Source organism: Candoia aspera, chromosome 10 (genome assembly GCF_035149785.1).
Source record: "Candoia aspera isolate rCanAsp1 chromosome 10, rCanAsp1.hap2, whole genome shotgun sequence".
NCBI classification, from domain to species: domain Eukaryota; kingdom Metazoa; phylum Chordata; class Lepidosauria; order Squamata; family Boidae; genus Candoia; species Candoia aspera.
The window spans coordinates 24,419,737-24,437,681 of NC_086162.1; the positions used below are offsets into that span (position 1 = coordinate 24,419,737).

Below are 17,945 nucleotides of genomic sequence, written 5' to 3' on the forward strand. Positions count from 1 at the left end.
CTTCAACCATTGTGTCCACTGGCTGGGTGTGATGGAGTTTGTAATCCCAGCACATAGGAAGGGTGAAATGTGCGTACTAAAGAGATCAGAGATAACGATGTTCAAGCCTTGAATGATGTTCAAGCGTTTTCTAATACTTCAGTGCAGCCTTTCTCCCTGGAGGAACCTTGAGATATTTTCCAGGCCTCGGGGAAGGAACCCCTGCACATTCAGGCTCAAATGGAGGCCGGAAGTTACAACATTATTACATTCGTTTCATGGGTAGGCCTGTGCATATGCATGAACAGGGTTCTTAAACTGAAAATAAAGAATGAAACTTTCCCCTTTAATGTGAAGTGGCCTGAATTTGAAATAATTTTTTTAAGAAACCGTGATCTCCCAGGGAACCCCTAGGGAACCCGAGGGTGCCACGGAACCCTGGCGGAGAAACCCTGCTCCAGGGATTAGCTAATGTGCTTATTCGTTCTCGAAGGGGCCACGCATCCACGTTCTGAAAGGCATTCTGACACCCACATTCCACAGGTAGAGAAGTTCCCCATCTGGAGAAAAGTTTCCTGCTGGGGTGCTTGCTTGCTGGCACCTTATTGTGAGACCAACACTATGTAGATTCCAGTGCACTGAAAACATCGCGGAAGGCAGAGTGAGCCATTAAGGCAACCCGAGGTCGCTAAAAAAAGAGCACAAAACCCTTTCTGGTATATAATTTATTGATTCAAATAGCCTACACAGATAGACTGCAGTTTGTTCTAAACCTCAGCTTATTTTTCCATAGCGCCAGGGACTTAGAAGGTGAATTGCCCTTTTTAAAAAAAAAAAAACTTTAAAAACCTTCAGAGAAAGCCATCTTACATTCAGATTTTCCCTTTAAAATGACACCATAAAAATAAAGCGAGAATTAAAATATTATTCTTGTGTGTGGGTAATCTACAGGTAGGTTCACAGTCTAAGACTGGTGGAAATGTAACCATTCAAGTCCTAACCAAGGAATTATTATGATTATTGTTATTGCTATTAATACAAAAGCTATGAAGGTAGCTGAATACTGCAGCCCCTTTTATCTACATTTTTAAAGCAAAGGGAGGGGGGGAGAGGAAAAACTGAAGGTGGCCTTCGCAGTCACCAATGCTCCGTTCTCCTTCGTGTTCTTTCCTGTTGCCTGAAGCATTGTCATTCTTCTTGGCAAAAAATCCAGTCCACCTCTTTAAAGTGCAAAGGGTCTGCAATCAAAGGTAGGAACGCAGAAAAAGAGTGCACACCGGTTTTTTTGTGGGGGGGAGGGAAACCTTTTAACAGAAAGGAGAAAAATATTAATTAAATGCAAGATTGGAATTCACCTTAGTAGTTGCCCCTAACAGCTAAGAATCTCTCTAGGTTTTGAGACAGGAAAACTCTGAAGATTATTGTCTTTTCGGATACAAATGGCCAATATAGGAAGCTGCCATAATGCCCAGGTCTCTTCTGCACCAACTTTATCTTTGGAAAAAATGGGCATGAGCAATTAGGAAACTTCCCCATGTGCCCAAGGGAAGTTTATGCCCTATTGGGAAGCAGAAGCCACATTGTCCCTCTTGAATAGGCTGACCATATTTCCTTGAGACAAAAATGGGACATTGGGATGGCAAAATGGGGCAGGGCTGGGCAATGGGCTGGATCAGCAGGCAGGAACGTCTCCGGTTTTCTCGGGCTGGGAATCTTCGGATTCCTTCGTTTGCGAGAGGCAAGGCCGGGCTGGAGAGTCTAGCGAACGGTTGTCCCCGACAAGCCATTCCTCCTCTGGCCGTGCTTTTGCGTTCTTTTCTTCCCGCCGTTTCAAGGCAGGAGCCGATCGGCTCGCCCTTTGATCACCGCCTATCAGCCAATCCTGTTTTTTTCTTTTTAGGTTTCCCACCGGGTTGAGCTCTGTGGCTTTTTTCCCGCCATTTCTGCTGAGCTCCCCCTCCTTCCACCCGAAGTCAGACTGCCTTCTGGCACGTTTGTGGGAACTTTTACATTTTTAAGTACGGGTTTTTAAGAAAACGGGACAAAATGGACATTTATGTTAAGACAACGGGACGGTGTGGAAAGGTTAAAAAAAAGCGGACTGTCCTGTTCAAAACGGGACATATGGTCAGCCTACTCTTGAATCAAAACTTGGCCTTTGTCCACCTGAGTCTCTCTGGAGCTGCTGGGACCATGGTTCCCAGAATTTCCAGAGTTTGGGAAGTTGGACACAGCTGGAACCACCAAGCTGGGAAAGCCTATTCTATCCACAGGCACTGTTGCCTCTCAGTTCCTGGGCCCTGGATATCCAGCCATGCATACTCTCCTGGTCTTGACAATACATGCCCGGGCAGCAGGGAAAACTTAGTGGTAGCAGGTGACATAAAGAGGGCATCCAGGGGGCAAAGTATAAATGTCAGACCCAAAGATCAAGAACCTACACACAACAGATAGGAGAAAGTGAATTTTCTTGGGCTGTTGGCATTCTCTGAGCTGGTTGTTTTCTTGCAGATGTTTCATTACCAGGCTAAAGAACATCATCAGTGCATGGAAGAGTGAAGTTGGCGAACCCAACAGTTCATTGGGTACATTTTCTACTACTGTATAGAACAGTGTTTCTCGGCCTTGGCAACTTTAAGGTGTGTGGACTTCAACTCCCAGAATTCCCCAGCCAACCATGCTGGCTGGGGAACTCTGGGAGTTGAAGTCCACACATCTTAAAGTTGCCACGGTTGAGATTAATTGGTGTGGAGAGTTAATTTCCCTCCAATGCTGTTCCTTCTGTTTCAGCAAAATGTACCGAAAGCTAAAGAAACTGTTTTAAAAAGGGAGTTGATAATTCGGCACACGTCTTCCACCATCTTCCACCCTCAACAATATTGGTTTTAAGTTTCCAAAGGATAGAAATGTATCCTTCCTCCCTGTCCTGACAGCCAGGAACCACGCCGAGACGAGGAGTAGGTCTCTAGTGTTTTATTACTGCTACATCAGACAGAAAATCCTGACAAACTGGAGAAGCGTGGGAAAAACCCAGACAGATACACCCCAAAAGTCAAGGTGGGTCTGATCTGGGTCTCTCTGAACGGCTGCTCAACCCCTCAGTGCTACGCATGCGCTTTCCCCCCCCCGGATAGGGGCCCCCTCCTGCTCACCATCAGTGCTCATGACAGCCAGGGTGGGTGGAGAGTTCTTCTAATGCATTAAGAGCTGCATTAAAATCTACATAAAGCAAGCCTTGGGGTAAATTAAGGAAGAGGCAAAGACCAGGAGAGCCAGCTTGGTGCAGTGGCTAAGGCGCCAGGCTAGAAACCGGGAGACCGGGAGGTCCCTTCGAAGGACACCTCAAATTCTCTCTACTACGCATGCGCTTTCCCCCCTGGATAGGGGCCCCCTCCTGCTCACCCTCAGTGCTCCTGACACTCCCTCTCTTCTCCTATCTTCATCCAAGGAAGGCAACTTTTCTCATTCTTATTTTTCTCATTCTGATCTTTTTTTTTTCCCCAGCAACAATTTCTGCTCTTGACTAAGCATTAAACTTAATGGAAACAGGGATCAGCAAAAGCAGCCAAAAAAACAACACTACAGAATTAAACAATGGAAGAAACACAATTAAAACCATTCAACGATGCAGAGGTGTTTTGTCTTTTGCTGTTTGAATTTACGTCTTTAATCAGGGAGGAAGGTTTTGAGTTTCTCCGTGCACAGTTGGTAAAACAGAAACCAATTTGCCCCCATTTCTTTTAAAGGGTTTCAGGTGACCACGGTCATTTCCGCGAAAGGACAAATGCTAACTTAATAGTTTTGGAAGCAAATGGCTCAGAAAGGTAATCCGTATTTAATCTGCTGTCCCAACACCCTTTTGTCAGAGGAGTTGGCAGAAGAAAAATGGGGAGTGGGTGGGGGTGGATTAATAAATGGGCGGGGGGGGGGCTTTGAAAAAGAACTAATTTTGTTCCAGGCCTTGCTAAACCCAGCAGCTCCCAATTTTGTTGGTAGCACCAAATACAGAGAAGGTGGCCGGGAAGAGCCACTCTGGCATACTTGCAAACAAGGCTTCTGCACAGGGGTCAAAAAAGTCAAGATGCCTGCTGCAACCAGGCACTTGAGAGTTCCTCAAGTTTCAGCCCTGACCTAATTCTGAATTGGAGAGCGCTGGAAAACTGGCCCTGCCCCTAAGACTTAAAATTTGGGCAATGCCTCTACTGAATTCCTAGCTTTTAATAGGAGATGCCTATGCCCTTTCAAGAAGGTGCGTGGGCTCCTGAGAACTAGAAATGTGGCTTAACCATTCTGAGATGATTGCCTTCAGAGGCTTGCTTGGTTATGCAGAAGGGTGCACAGATTAAGAGGTTCCTGGCAGGCATGCAGAGTGCTGGCTTGGTTGCTTGACCTGGAGCCTGGAGACCCAGGTTCAAATCCTATTTGAGTGATCTTGGGCCAGTCCTCTTTCAGCCCAAAGAGTAACATCAGGGGAGACCTTCATGTACACCCCTTTGCGCTGCAAGTGGAAAGGGGGGTCTGCAAAGGCCCACTGCCACTCAATACACACCAGGGGGTTAGCTGAGCCCCAAACAGCCTCTGAACTCAGGCAACGAGATCAACTTGTTGCCGTTGAGGTAATCCAGGAACTTGCGGACGCAGCGTTTGGGCTGGGCGTTGCGTTTCATGTACAGCTTGAGCGGGCGCAGCTCCCGTTCGCTTATGCTGCTGCTGAAATCTCTGTCCAGTGGGTGAACTGCCAGCGTACTGCCCGCTCTTCCAGGCTGGGGGCTGCCAAGGAATCAGGAAACCTGCAGATATAATTTTATTTATTTTGTTGTTTATTGTTTGTACAAGTCCAGGTGGTGTATATAATGCTCCAAACAACAACCCTGCGAGGTGGGCTGGGCTGAGAGAGAGGGACTGGCCCAAGGTCGCCCAGCCGGCTTTCATGCCTAAGGCAGAACTAGAACTCACGGTCTCCCGGTTTCTAGCCTGGCGCCTTACACCAAACTGACTTTCTCTCTCCCTGCACCTCTGGATAGCTTTGAGGCCAGCCCTCCAGAGCCCTCCAGATATTTATCTATGTACAAGGTTTATATATGCCAACTGTGCCAGGGTTCCTGGCAGTTCACAAAATTCCCTAAAATCAATCAACCTGTAAAACAGGTTCCAAAACTGACTTGGGCGCATGATTCTCACTCACCCAGCACCCACAGTCTAACTGTGCCTGTGGTGTCAAAAGCTCTGCAGAGTGCTTCGTCTTCACTGCCTTACCCAATTTTTTTTCTAACCATCAAAACCGCAAACCATAAGTGCATTTTTTTCCGTTTCATGCAAACAATCCATCAGGGGTTTTCCAGGCAGCCATAAATTCAGAGGGTCAGCCAAATGTACCTGCGGTAGGGAATGGTCATCATTCTCGACTGCAGCATGTGGGAAGTTAAGGCTTTGATCAGTTGTGAGAGGAACTCTGTTTTCTTTGACCCGGGACAACCTAATCGGGAAGATCAAAACAGGAATCTTTCCAACAGAAAGCTGCTGAAACCTTGCTGAAAATAACCGTTTTTAATTTTAATTTTAATTATTTATCTATTTATTTAGGCTTCCAGTATCCTTCGCAGCAGTTTATAAGTACAAATACATTTTAAGTTCTTTCTCTAAAGTTACAAAATAACTCTTCTTTCTATAATGTATCCAGTGTTTGTCAACCTTGGCAAGTTTAAGATGGGTGGACTTCGACTCCCAGAATTCCCCAGTCGCATGGCTGGCTGGGGAATTCTGGGAGTCGAAGTCCACCCATCTTAAACTTGCCAAGGTTGACGAACACTGATCTATCCATCCAGTCAGCAAAGCCACAAATCACAAGTTCATTTCTTCATTTTTTATGGAAAAAAGCCTTAAAGCTTTTATATGTAGACAGTGACTTTTCTCTAATCAAGAAGTCAGTCTGTCCATCTCAGCAAGATCTGTCAATTTCACCAACCATCCCTCCCTAGTGGGTAGCATCCAGTCTTTCATCTTTGCACATATAATAATCTCACGGCAGTAATCATATATTGAAACAATCTCTTTTAATATTATTATTTTTAAATGGGGACAAAGCGTTCTTGCTTACCGGGCAGGATCCGATCCCGGAAAAAGGAGCCAATTTCCATGCTCTTGGCTGCCGTTGTCAGCTTCACAATCCGGGGGAAAGTTTCTGAAAAACGAAGAGGCTAAATGAGAGAGGCGGCTCTGCAGAAGGGTGATAAGTCTCTCCGAGGGCTCCCCTTGCGGGGGGCTATTAGGAAGTGAAAGAAGTGCAGTCCAGACCTGCTCCAGATCTGGATCTCTCCCAATTTATCTATACAGTTAGTCCTTGACTTACGACCATTCGTTTAGTGACCGTTCAAAGTTACGACGGGGCTGAAAAAAGTGACTTACAACCGGTCCTCGCATTTACAACAGTTGCAGCATCCCTTTGGTCACGAGATCAAAATTTAGGTGCTTGGCGACCGGCTCGCGCTTACAATGTTTGCAGCGTTCCAGGGTCACGTGATCACCATTTGCAACCTTCCCAGCTGGCTTCCGACAAGCAAAGTCAGTGGGGGAAGCCAGATTCACTTAATGACCGCAGTGATTTGTTCAATGACTGCAGCAAAAAGGTCATAGAATCAGGTGTGACTCGCTTAACGACTGTAGTGGAAGTTCCAGTCCCAATTGTGGTTGTAAATTGAGAATTACCTGTATTATTTTTCTCTTGCACCGTCTGCTTCTGGCCACCTTCCCCAAGCCCTGGGGCTATCAGCTGTGTTGGGACTGCAACCTCAGAATTCCTCAGCTGGCAATAGGAATGCTGGGAGTTGCAGTCCTAATACCTCTAGGGCACATCCAGACAAGTGATTTAACATGCTTCCCTTCAATCCTTAAGCTGGCACAAAGTATGCCAGCATAACTGGCTTTATTATGACCGTTTTCATGTGGAGCAAGTTAAGAAAGTGATGGTGGGGATTTTCTACCTGGTGTGGTTGCTAGAAGTCAAAAATGACTTGATGGCACTTAATCGCTCAATCAAAACTAGAGCAGAGTTTCTCAATTGCAGCAACTTTTTAAAGATAGGTGGACTTCAACTCCCAGAATTCCCCAGCAGTGTGCTGGCTGGGGAATTCTGGGAGTTGAAGTCCACCTATCTTAAGTTGCTGAGATTGAGAAACACTGAACTAGATATTCTACTGCTCCAGTCTGGGCAATGGAGTAAGGCTACAGGGACCACATTTCTTGGAAAAAGCAAGGGACAAACTGGAAAAATCTAGAAGAGATTCACAAGGATAAAAAAAATCTTTCTGTTCATAAATTTGCTTGACCAAGGAAAAATCAAGAGCCAAGCCAAGCAAAACTTTACAAAATGGTGTATTCTAATTAAAAATCTCTAAAATCAAACAGGATGTGTCAATTTATTTTAAAAAGACCATTCCATTTCCATATTTTCACACAAATGTGAAAGCCTGTGCCTTAAGTCGTGCCGTTTCTACGGTCAAAGTCCAATGAGCAAATGAAGGTGAGTTTTTGAAAAATAAAGAAATCAGGAGGACAGCTTTTTGAAATAAAGGACTGTCCTTTAGAATACAGGCAGTCCTCACTTAACAATCATTCGTTGAGTGACTGTTCAGACTTACAACGGTGCTGAAGAAAACAACTTATGACCAGTCCTCACACTTATGACTGTCGCCGTGTCCCCGTGGTCATGATTTGGGCGCTTGGCAACCAGTTCACATTTATGACCATCACAGCATCCCATGGTCACATGATCTCCATTCTTGGCCTTCCCAGCCTGTTTCTGCCAAGCAAAATCAATGGGGACCCACGTGATTCGCTTAATGACCACGTGGTCGATTAACGCCCACAGTGATTTGCTTAAAAGTTGTAAAACCAGGTCAGATTCGCTTAATGACCAGTTCACTTAGCAACCGAAATCCTGGTCCCAATTGTGGTCTAAGCAAGGACTACCTGTAAAGGATGGATGGTTGCTGTATTAGGGGAGAAGAAAGGGGCTCCAATTAAGATGTACGCTCAGGCTTCAAGGGGGGAACAACACTGACCGGGTGGAGGTCCCTGGAACGGGACGGCCAGTGTCCACTCGCACACACCAGCAGTAGCCCGTGGCTTGGTGACACTGCACCTCCTTGTAGGTGCCATCGCCTTCGCACTCGGGGATGAAGGTGCCCTCCTGCTGGTGCTGCCGCGCTTCAGGGACGGCCTCCCGCCGCTCCTGCTCACATGATGGTGGATATTCTGCAGGGGAGAAGGATGAAGCAGGCAAAGCCCTTAAAAAGCAGCCTTTTGGCAGCCTCTGCCGGAGCACTAAAATTATTGTTCTCTGAAAGGGGGAAAGCGAAATGAGGGCTAGTAGGTTGAAGGGCACCTGGACTTCCTTAGAGGAAAAGGCCGGGGCAGAATGGAAGGAAGGAAGCGGGGCTCACCTTGAGCCGGTTTCGCCGTGTGATTGGCCTTGAAATCCGGAAGGATGATGGGAATCAGGAAAGGCAAGGTGGTGCCTTCTGGGTTACGGAGAAACAGCAAGAGGTCCGTGGTGGACAGGCAGGCGGAATGAGCGGCCGGAGGAAACAGGCAGAGCATGAGGCAATAATGTGGCATTAGGAAACCATCTTGCCCCACCCTGTTCTTTGATGCCCCAGTCTTACCCCAATTTTTCTCCCCCCACAACCCCCGGCACCATCCTTCCTAGTCTAAAGTCTCCTAGTCCTGTTCAGGAGCCCCCCCCATCTTTCACCCCGCCAGCATTCTTCAGGGAGAGGTCATCTATCACCAGATAGAGCAGGACTCCCCGCCCCGACTAAGGGCAGCTGTTCCACCCGTCCACCTGTTTTGCACACTCAGCAGACCGGGCCTGCAACTGCCCGAGATTCATTTGCAGAAAAACCCTTGCAGGTCAGTCTGGAAATTAAAGAACAATGAAGCGTAGCTCAGAAAGCAGGAATGCCGTGCCCTCAAAACTTCAACAGGGTTGCCCAAAGGGGGTTGGGGTGGGGCGGAAGGGACAATTGCTGACATAGGAATGGTTAAAAAAGAAGGAAAGAAAGAAACGGAATCAGTTGACTCAGGCAGTGAAGGTTTAAAAGTCCACATTCAGGGTCTTCAATAATGAAGCATATAATAATAATAAATACAGGTAGTCCTCACTTAATGACCATTTGTTTAGTGATGGTTCAGACTTACGACGGTGCTGAAAAAACCTTATGACCAGTCCTCACACTTACGACCGTTGCAGTGTCCCCGCGGTCACGTGATCACGCTTTGGGCACTTGGCAACCAATTCACATTTATGACCATCACAGCATCCGGTGGTCACATGATCGCCATTTTTGACCTTGGCCAGCTTCTGGCAAGCAAAATCAATGGTTCACTTAATGACCACATGGTTCGCTTAATGACTGTGGCGATTTGCTTAATGACTGCTTCAAAAAAGGTAGTAAAATTGGGTTGGATTCACTTAATGACTGCTTCGCTCAGCAACTGAAATTTCGGTCTCAATTGTGGTTGTTAAGCGAGGACTACCTGTAATGAAGCATGCATTGCACAATCCTTTCTGAGCACTGCAAACACACACCCACAGCAACGGCCTGAGCAGTTCTGCCCCAAGCAGGCGGCATGAAGCAGGGGAGAGAGGGGAGGGCTACCTACCTGCCTGCCTGCGGGGCACAGGGCTTGGTGGGGTAGGCAGTGGCCCGGCACCTTCTTCTGCGTTCAGGGAGGAAAAGAGGTCGAAGGCAACTATTATAGAGGTTTTAATGTCATCTTCTTTGTCCGAAGAGTGAAAGATTTCAGAGCTACAGGATGGCTTGATTCTACAATGGCCATCGGATGTTTACTTGGCCAACCAGAAACCCAACGGGGGTCCACTTTCCTAATGCGGAAGAAGCTAAACCGGTTGGATTTCTGCCTGCCACGCCATCCTTAAAGGCATTGAGCCTTTTTCAAAGGGCAGAATGTGGAAATCAACCCTTTTTGGTGAGCAAGGCCTCCTTCCACAGCTCAAGTATCTAGACCCGTGTTTCTCAGCCTCAGCTACTTGAAGATGTGTGGACTTCAACTCCCAGAATTCCCCATGCTGGCTGGGGAATTCTGGGAGTTGAAGTCCACACATCTTCAAGTAGCTGAGGTTGAGAAACGCTGATCTAAACCAAGGACAGGTGTATTCTGGGCAAGGGCTGGGGGCTGCAATGAAGGAGAAGGGGGGCACATCGGGACCAGGGCAGGACATTGTTTTACTTTTCCAAGCAACGTGAAGCCTACTTTTAAGGCCGCCTTATGCTTCTTATCAAATGCTGGGAAAACACACCACCACTGTTTTGCCAATGGTGGGTGGGGGCTTTGGGAAATGCGGGGGGTCAAAAGAGTCAAGAGGGAGGCCACAACAACCATGCAGTCCAAGCCTGCATGAAGCACATGAAAAAGGGGTGGGGCTTCATTGCATAGTTGTGGCCACCTTCTTGACTTTTTTGACGCCTGCCTGTGGACACCCCCGGGGGACTGTGAGTTACGCCCTCCAGAGCTCTGGCTGCAGTCAATGCCTCTTTCTCTGGTGCACCACTAAGTGCAGTACTCACACTTGCCAGCAGAGGGAGCACTTTGCACGCCAGGATTCTAGAGCTTGGATTGCAAAATGCTGGGTTCACACCATCTTTTTAGCTGGGACAGTTGAAGCCCCAGGGGCTACATTCCCACAACATGCTAAACTGGGTTAGTTTGAACTTGGTTAGCTTTTGCGGCTCGAGGAGGGAGCCCAAATTCAGTGCATTGTGTGAATCCAGAACATGGGTTAACTCAATAACCAAGTCAAGCATATCATGCACAACCCAGTTTGGGCGGGGGCGTGTGTGAATAATTGGCATAACAGCAAGCAGAGGCAACTTACCTCGCTTAGAAGAATTAGGCTCTTGCCATGACGCTCCCACTGTCAAAGTTCCTGGTTGGGGAGGACAAGAGAAAGAGACAGAAGGAATAAAGGGGTTACCAATAAGGGTTTATACCTTTTTTACATTCCTCTTGGTCAGTGTTTTTCAAACCTGGCCACTTTAAGATGGGTGGACTTCAACTCCCAGAATTCCTCATCCAGTGTGCTGGCTGGAAAGTTCTGGGAGTTGAAGTCCACCCATCTTAAAGTGGCCAAGGTCGAAAAACACTGCTCTTGGTCTACAATAATCTATATGAATTTGATAAACAAACAAACAAACAAACAAATAAGCAAGCTGGATTTCCAGCTTCTGGCTGTTCTTGGTCTTAGGATGCACGGGAGCTGGCTCGGATATACAGCTTCTCTGCATTAATTTTTGAGTTTAAAGGACAAGCCAGGCCCCAAAACAGGCAAATAAAAATTGGGTACATTCCCTGCCCACCCACCCCACCCATCAGCCCCCAGGAGCCTTGCTGGAGGTGACAGATTCCAGCCAGGGGAAACAGGGAGGCCGTTACCTGTGCAATTGGGTGCTTTGTTGAGGACAGATGTTCCTCCGATGGGCTTGCCTTCCGGCGTGGAACACCAGCAGCGTGGAACACCAGCAGTAGCCAGTTTGTTTATGGCACTGGACCTGTATGGGCAGGGGGAATGGGTGGGTGGGTGTGCCAAGAAACCAATATTATGTTATGGCATCCTTAAAAGACCTCTTTGGCATGCACAGAGAGCTTCTGGCTCTCCACTAAGATGTGGTGGCTTGCTCCCACGCTCACCCTCTTGCAGCTAAGAAATCAAGATTATCTCCTGCCTCAAGAGATGGGAGTGTTGGCAGTACATGACTCGGCTCAGAAGCTAAGCAGGTTTGCACCTGGTTAGTGGTTGGATGGGAGCCCAACAGGAAATGCCAGATCTGTGAGCTGGGCTGGGAAGTCAGTAAACTGCAGTATCCCAGAAGAAGGCAAGAGTAAACCAGTTCTGTGACATTGCCCAGACGTCTCCATGACATCCCCAGGAACTGAGCTTGACTCGAAGGCTTGTCACATCTGTGGTGGTGAGCTCGAATGCAGAGGCAGGTTAAGGGGGCGACGCAGCCCACTTAGGCTTCCTTCGGGTGAGCGGGTCTGCACCATAAATGATGAATGCCCTTCAACAGTTCAGGGGTGTCTGCAGGGGATGGTCGAAGAAGTCAAGGCATTTGTTGTACATCAAAGAGAGGTGGAGCTTTGAATGCACCGTCGTGGATGTCCTCCTGACTTTTTTGACCATACCTGTGGACACCCCTCCTCTAAACATGAGTATGTCTACTTGTAGTGACATTCATCCATGATACCCCCCTGGCATTTTTTTGAATCAGGGTAGGGGGTTCAAAAATTCCCCGTGCTGGCTGGGGAATTCTGGGAGCTGAAGTCCACACATCTTAAAGTCGCTGAGGTTGAGAAACACTGGAATAAACCACCATTGGCTACGTCCACACAATATGCTAAACCATATACTTTGAGTGTGAGAAGTGCAAATAGCTAGCTTGGTGGCTCCCAAGTCACCTGTTTAACACATGACCCTTAAGCATAAACTAGATTGCTTGGTTTGGGCTGAGCAGGGCGTGTTCATTCGGGATTCAGACCGTGGTTTAATGGGATACATGGATCCCAACCGATTTGGTGCCTTTCTGCTCATTTGTTGTTTTTGTCTTGGAAGCAACCCTCATTCACACATGCAAAGAGGATTCCAGCATCTCCTAACAATCCTTCTGGACTACAGTTCCCCTCATCCATGTCCAGCGTAATGGGGACTGCAGTTCAATCCATTGAGAGAACTCTAAGTCTGGGATTCACGCATGATCCTATCTCCTTCAGGATCCACCTACTGAAAGGAATGACTTTCAGGGGTGTTTGCAGAAGGGTCAGAAAAATCAAGATGATGTCTGTGACCACACCATCAAAAGGACAGTGCCTGGATGGCCCTGATGCAATCACCATCTTGACTTTTTTGACCTCCTCAGATACCCCATTTGCTGCCCTTCACCCTGAGCACCAAAGGAGCCCACAGAAGTTGGGGCGTGATGGGAAGGAGCCCTGGGCCACAAGGAAAAGTTGGAAAACTCTTAACCTCCATGAAGGTCCCATCCTCACTACATTCGGGCACGTAAGTGGCGTGGGTCTGGCGCCGGGATTTTGCGAGTGCCGTTGCTCGGTCTTCTTGACAGCGGGTCAAATTGGCACCTATGGAGCGAGCAGGACGAAGACACAAGTCAAGACCTAACGTTAGACACTGAGACCCCACGATGCTTCTGAGCATGTACAGAAAGCACGCCTTGCCCCTGAAAGCCTTCTTCACAGTAGTATCCCAGAATGGCAAGCAATTCTCCTAAGATGACCCAGCTAAATGCAGGTTTATGTGCCCCCAAAGTACAGCAAGGCTGCATTATCACCTGACACAACTAGATGTGGGGGCAAGGCTGGGCGTAGCCGGCTGGGATGGAGTAGAACCACCTTTTTTCCTGATAAATCCGAATCAGCTTCAGAATCGGATCCAGGCTTTTCAATTAAATGGTTTGCCAATTAATCAATCAAGGCCGCAGCCCAGTTTCTCAGCTACGGCCAGCTGGGGCCGGTCTCTTGAAGAGTCCGGGAGGCCTGGAGAAGCCGAGCTTCCCAAAAATTCTCCCGCGCTCCACCCCCTTTGCACCTGGGCGCCCCCCCTGCCTGCTTTCCCTGTCCTGTTCCCACCCAGCCCTTGTCTCCTTACTGTTGTTGTCTCGCTGGGAGGCCCCCCTGCAGCGGAAGCGTGGCCAGGCCTCCAGGGAAGGATGTTGGCACTTGGCTTTCTGGAAGGCACAGGGCGACTTGTAAAACTTCCCATCGGAGGCGCAGACAGGGCGGCCGTGCTCATGGGGGCACTCCACTGGGCACAGCAGCTGTTCCTGGTCACCGTCCGAGATGATGAACTGCAAACAGGGAGATGGGCATTAAAATAAAAGGGGGAAGGAGGACGTGGCGGAGTGATAGTCAAGTCACATTCTTGATTGCGTCGTTCAGAATTAAAAGTTCATCTGCACCTCCTCAACTCTCTCTCCTCTCAAGGGATGGGCCCAGAAAGTCATTCAGGGCACATTTAATTCAATTAACCACTTTTGCCTGTGGAGCCCTCTGCCGCGCTGTTTAAAGAGTTTCCTAAAAGCTTTAAAAATATCAGGAGGGGTCTCATGGCACCTTTTCCAATGAACGCATATTACGAGCCGCAGCTTGCTTCATCAGCCGCATCGCTTTCCCCCGTTGGGACGGGCGTGCATTGAGAATCTTTCATTGCAGACTCAACGTTTTCTTTGCCTAGACCAGTGTTTCTCAACCTGGGCCACTTTAAGATATGTGGACTTCAACTCCCAGAATTCCCCATGCTGGCTGGGGAATTCTGGGAGTTGAAGTCCACCCATATTGGCTGGGGAATTCTGGGAGTTGAAGTCCACCCATCTTAAAGTGACCAAGTTTGAACTGCTCTAAATGATACAGAAGTGTCTTTGAGCGTTACCATCATCAAGCAGACATGATGTCACCTGTCAGCTTGGCAGGCAGCTACTATGTCCTAAGAGATGCCACCTCTCCAATTCTGACAGCACTTCCTGCAGACACGGACTCTCAGAGAGTCTCCCCCATCTCGGCTGCCCTGAGCTGCAACAGAGGGGCACTGCTTCTGGCAAGGGGCTTCCAAAAGGGGGGCCCTTGTGACCTCCTCCACCCCAGGTAAATCATTCCCCAGGACAAAGGGGGTTACCGCAACAAACTCTCTGCCATATTCAGACCAGGAAAAATATAGGACCCTTCTGTATGCAAGGCGGGGAGGGGGTGGAGGGTGGCAGGTGGTTTACAAAAAAAAAAATCCTGCTTCATTTACACACAGGACATAGAAATTTCCCCAAGCTGGTGCCCTTCAGATGCATGGCAGCACGGCTTGTGCAAAGCACCGGTCACTTCATCGACAAGAATTTTGCCTGCCAAAATGCTACTTGGAAAAGCCCAAACCAAAGCAAACGAATATTCTTCACAAAGGGTGGGGAGGATCCCATTGGAGCCTTGGGATCTGAACCAGGTTGTGATCAATTTTTATGCCCTCTGTGGCCTATCGTTGTCAATGGGAAGGACCTGGTTGCAAATTCTGAGGTGGGGCACTGTAGATTGGGCTCCAGCATCTGCATAAAAAGTTTCTTTAAAAGGGGAAGACAAGTTTTTGCTAAGATTAAAGACACCATACTACAAACTCAGCACTCACTACAGGTAGTCCTTGCTTAACAACCACAATTGGGACCGGCGTTTCACTTGCTAAGTGAAGCGGTCATTAAGCAAATCCGACCCAATTTTAAGACCTTTTTGTGGCAGTCATTAAGTGAATCACCACAGTCATTAAGCAAACCACATGGTCATTAAGCAAATCACACGGTTCCCCATTGATTGCAGGGACACAGTGATGGTCGTAAGTATGAGCACTGGTTGTGAGTCAGTTCTTTCAGCACTGTCGTAAGTCTGAACCGTCACTAAACAAATGGTCATTAAGTGAGGATTGCCTGTATACTTATTGCAGCTTCTCAGGGGTGTCCTTAGGGGGTGGTCAAAAAAGTCAAGATGGGGCCACAACAGTGTGACCAAAACTCCACCTGGTTGTTATGTGCGATGCGTGGCTACTGATCCATGTTCCCATATTAAGCAGTGAGGGGGGGTCCCTCACACTGGAACAGAGTTCAAGTCAGCTCACAGCGTGATTTTTATTTGCCCCCAGGACTGGAGGATGATGCAGAGTCCCGTCGCCATACGTTATGTGTTCTTTGCCCTCCGCAAGGAGCAACACTACCCAATGTTTACAAACACAGAACTCATAACAGCCTTCTTTGGATTCCAAATCATACCTGAGCTCCCTCCCAACACAAATATTATTACACATGACTGAAGGTCTATTACGGATGGTATATTTGTTTATTTTGCAGCAGACAATTTAGCTAATAATTTAGCCAAGAGGGTGCTAGTTGTTTTGGTTGAAGACACACTTGGAAAATGTGGTGGTCTGTAAAATGGTTCCAAATATAACAAGGCAGGTTGTGGGGCCTCGAGGCTCCTGGGCACACACATCTGCACAGTGGGACACAAAAAGGCTGCCGTTCTTTACGATTTGACACTGGCAGACCCCGGAAGAGAGCCCAGCCCAGAAGAACAAGGGTCCTAACATTTTTACGCTAAAGCTTCTGCTCCCCAGAAGTCCCCAATACGAAAAATAGAACGACGATTCACTAGGGGCGCTTAACAGACAAACTAGGTTGCCTTTTGCCCACTGGGATGGCACCTGAAATAAATCCACCATTAGTAGCACCAAAAAAAAAAATGTACCAGCTGGCGTGCTTGTCTGGTTCAGTGGGGCAATATTTCTTTTTTTGAAAAAAAACTTTGCAACCCCACTTGTCCAAAACGGCTTAGGACGATGTTCCGCAGCGGGGGTGAAGGGGCAAGATCTGGATCTGGGGGGAGACTCCAGTGCTGAAAATTCAACTGACCGACAAACAGGTCGGGGGGTGCAAATACCCCAGCGGTCTTGATGCCAAAGGTGGAATGCAAGGTGGGGGGAGAGAGAAATGGCATCTGTTCCACGGATATGCGGCATGCGCCATCAAAGGGTCTGGGGCAGCCGCGAAGGGGCAGCTGCCATCACACCACTTTGGTCTTGATGGACAAGCTGGTCCGCAGGCCTGCCGCCTCCCGACTCAACGGGTCCCCTGTCTCTTTGTGTCCGTGCGCGCGTGTGTGGTGAGCAACTCAAGTGCCTCGAAGCTTACCTTGGCTCCTTGCACGCTGTCTCCGTAACCACAGGGGCTGCGGCCAGGAAAATGTGAGTGCTGCGTCAACAGAGTTAGGTAGGCCGCCCTCCCCCTACCTCTCTCCATCCTGCGTCCTCCATTAGCATCTCAGAAGCTGGGTGCCACACAGGGGCCCGGTCAGGGCAGGATTTGGGGGGGGGTTGAAGTCCGGACCCCTCTGCAAAAGGGTCCCAAATGCTGTGGTGCTGCTTAGATCTCTTTGAGGAAGGGGAAAATATTGTCTAAAGAAAAGGGTCCCCTGCAAACCATCCATTCCAGAGTATTGGGACCGTCTGGAAATCCCTTCCACTGTGGCTTTTTCAGCAGGCCTCGGGATCCCCTGCCAACAGGGAGCCCATGCATTGGTAGCATCATGCCTAATATTCTGATGTGTTCCCTTTCATCGCCTTGTTTTAATTGGTTTTTGTATACTTTTGAACCGTTGGCTTTATTGCACGTCGCCCTTGTGTGCGATGGGCAGCCACAGAAATTCGATAAAGAAACAAATAAATAGATGCTTCCTATTGTACTAATGAAGCTGCTAGACCCGACACACAACTGGCCGTTTGTGACACAGTCTATAAAACCTGCTTCTCCAACACTTCAGAAGCTTGTGAGATACCAGCCAGAGCAAGGCTCTTGAGATTCTCCTCTTCTGGTTGTGCAGTTTGAAGGATTTCTGGTCAAGATGCGCTGTGCTCACCCCCCCCCCCCAGTCCGCTGACCTCTCCCTCTGGCTCCCGTCCTCAACCCCACCCAGGGGGAAAGAGTAAGAAATCACGGTGGCATCTGATCCATCTCCTTGGCTCTCCGAGGTCAGAGGAGGAAGGGAAGCAGTCGAAACAGCAGAGAGGGAAAGGGGGAGGCTTCGCGGTGTGCAGAGAACCCGCTGAAGTGATGTGTGCTAAGGCAGGTTGTCCTTAAGGCTGTTGACCCACGGCGCTGCCCAACCCCAACCCCTCCCAAACTACCTGTCCATTCTGTATTGGCCTGTCTTGCGCTCTGTTCCAAAAAAAGAGCCATTTGCAAGACTCAGCAGCTTCAAACCTTAAATTGCAATCCTTATTAGATCATTACTCTGATGCAATCCACATCCACACCAACATATCTGGGGATAGAAAAGAAAGTGGGTGGACATTTTGGGTTCATGTGCTCCCACTTGCACAGAACATTGGAGGTGCTTATGATTAAGCCTAC

General features: G+C 48.3%; 1 pseudogene; it reads right to left on the minus strand.

Annotated features, from left to right (window-relative positions):
* Positions 1–696: 696 nt before the first annotated feature.
* LOC134503174 (SPARC-related modular calcium-binding protein 1-like) overlaps positions 697–17,945 on the minus strand; it is a 30,741-nt pseudogene continuing 13,492 nt past the window's right edge.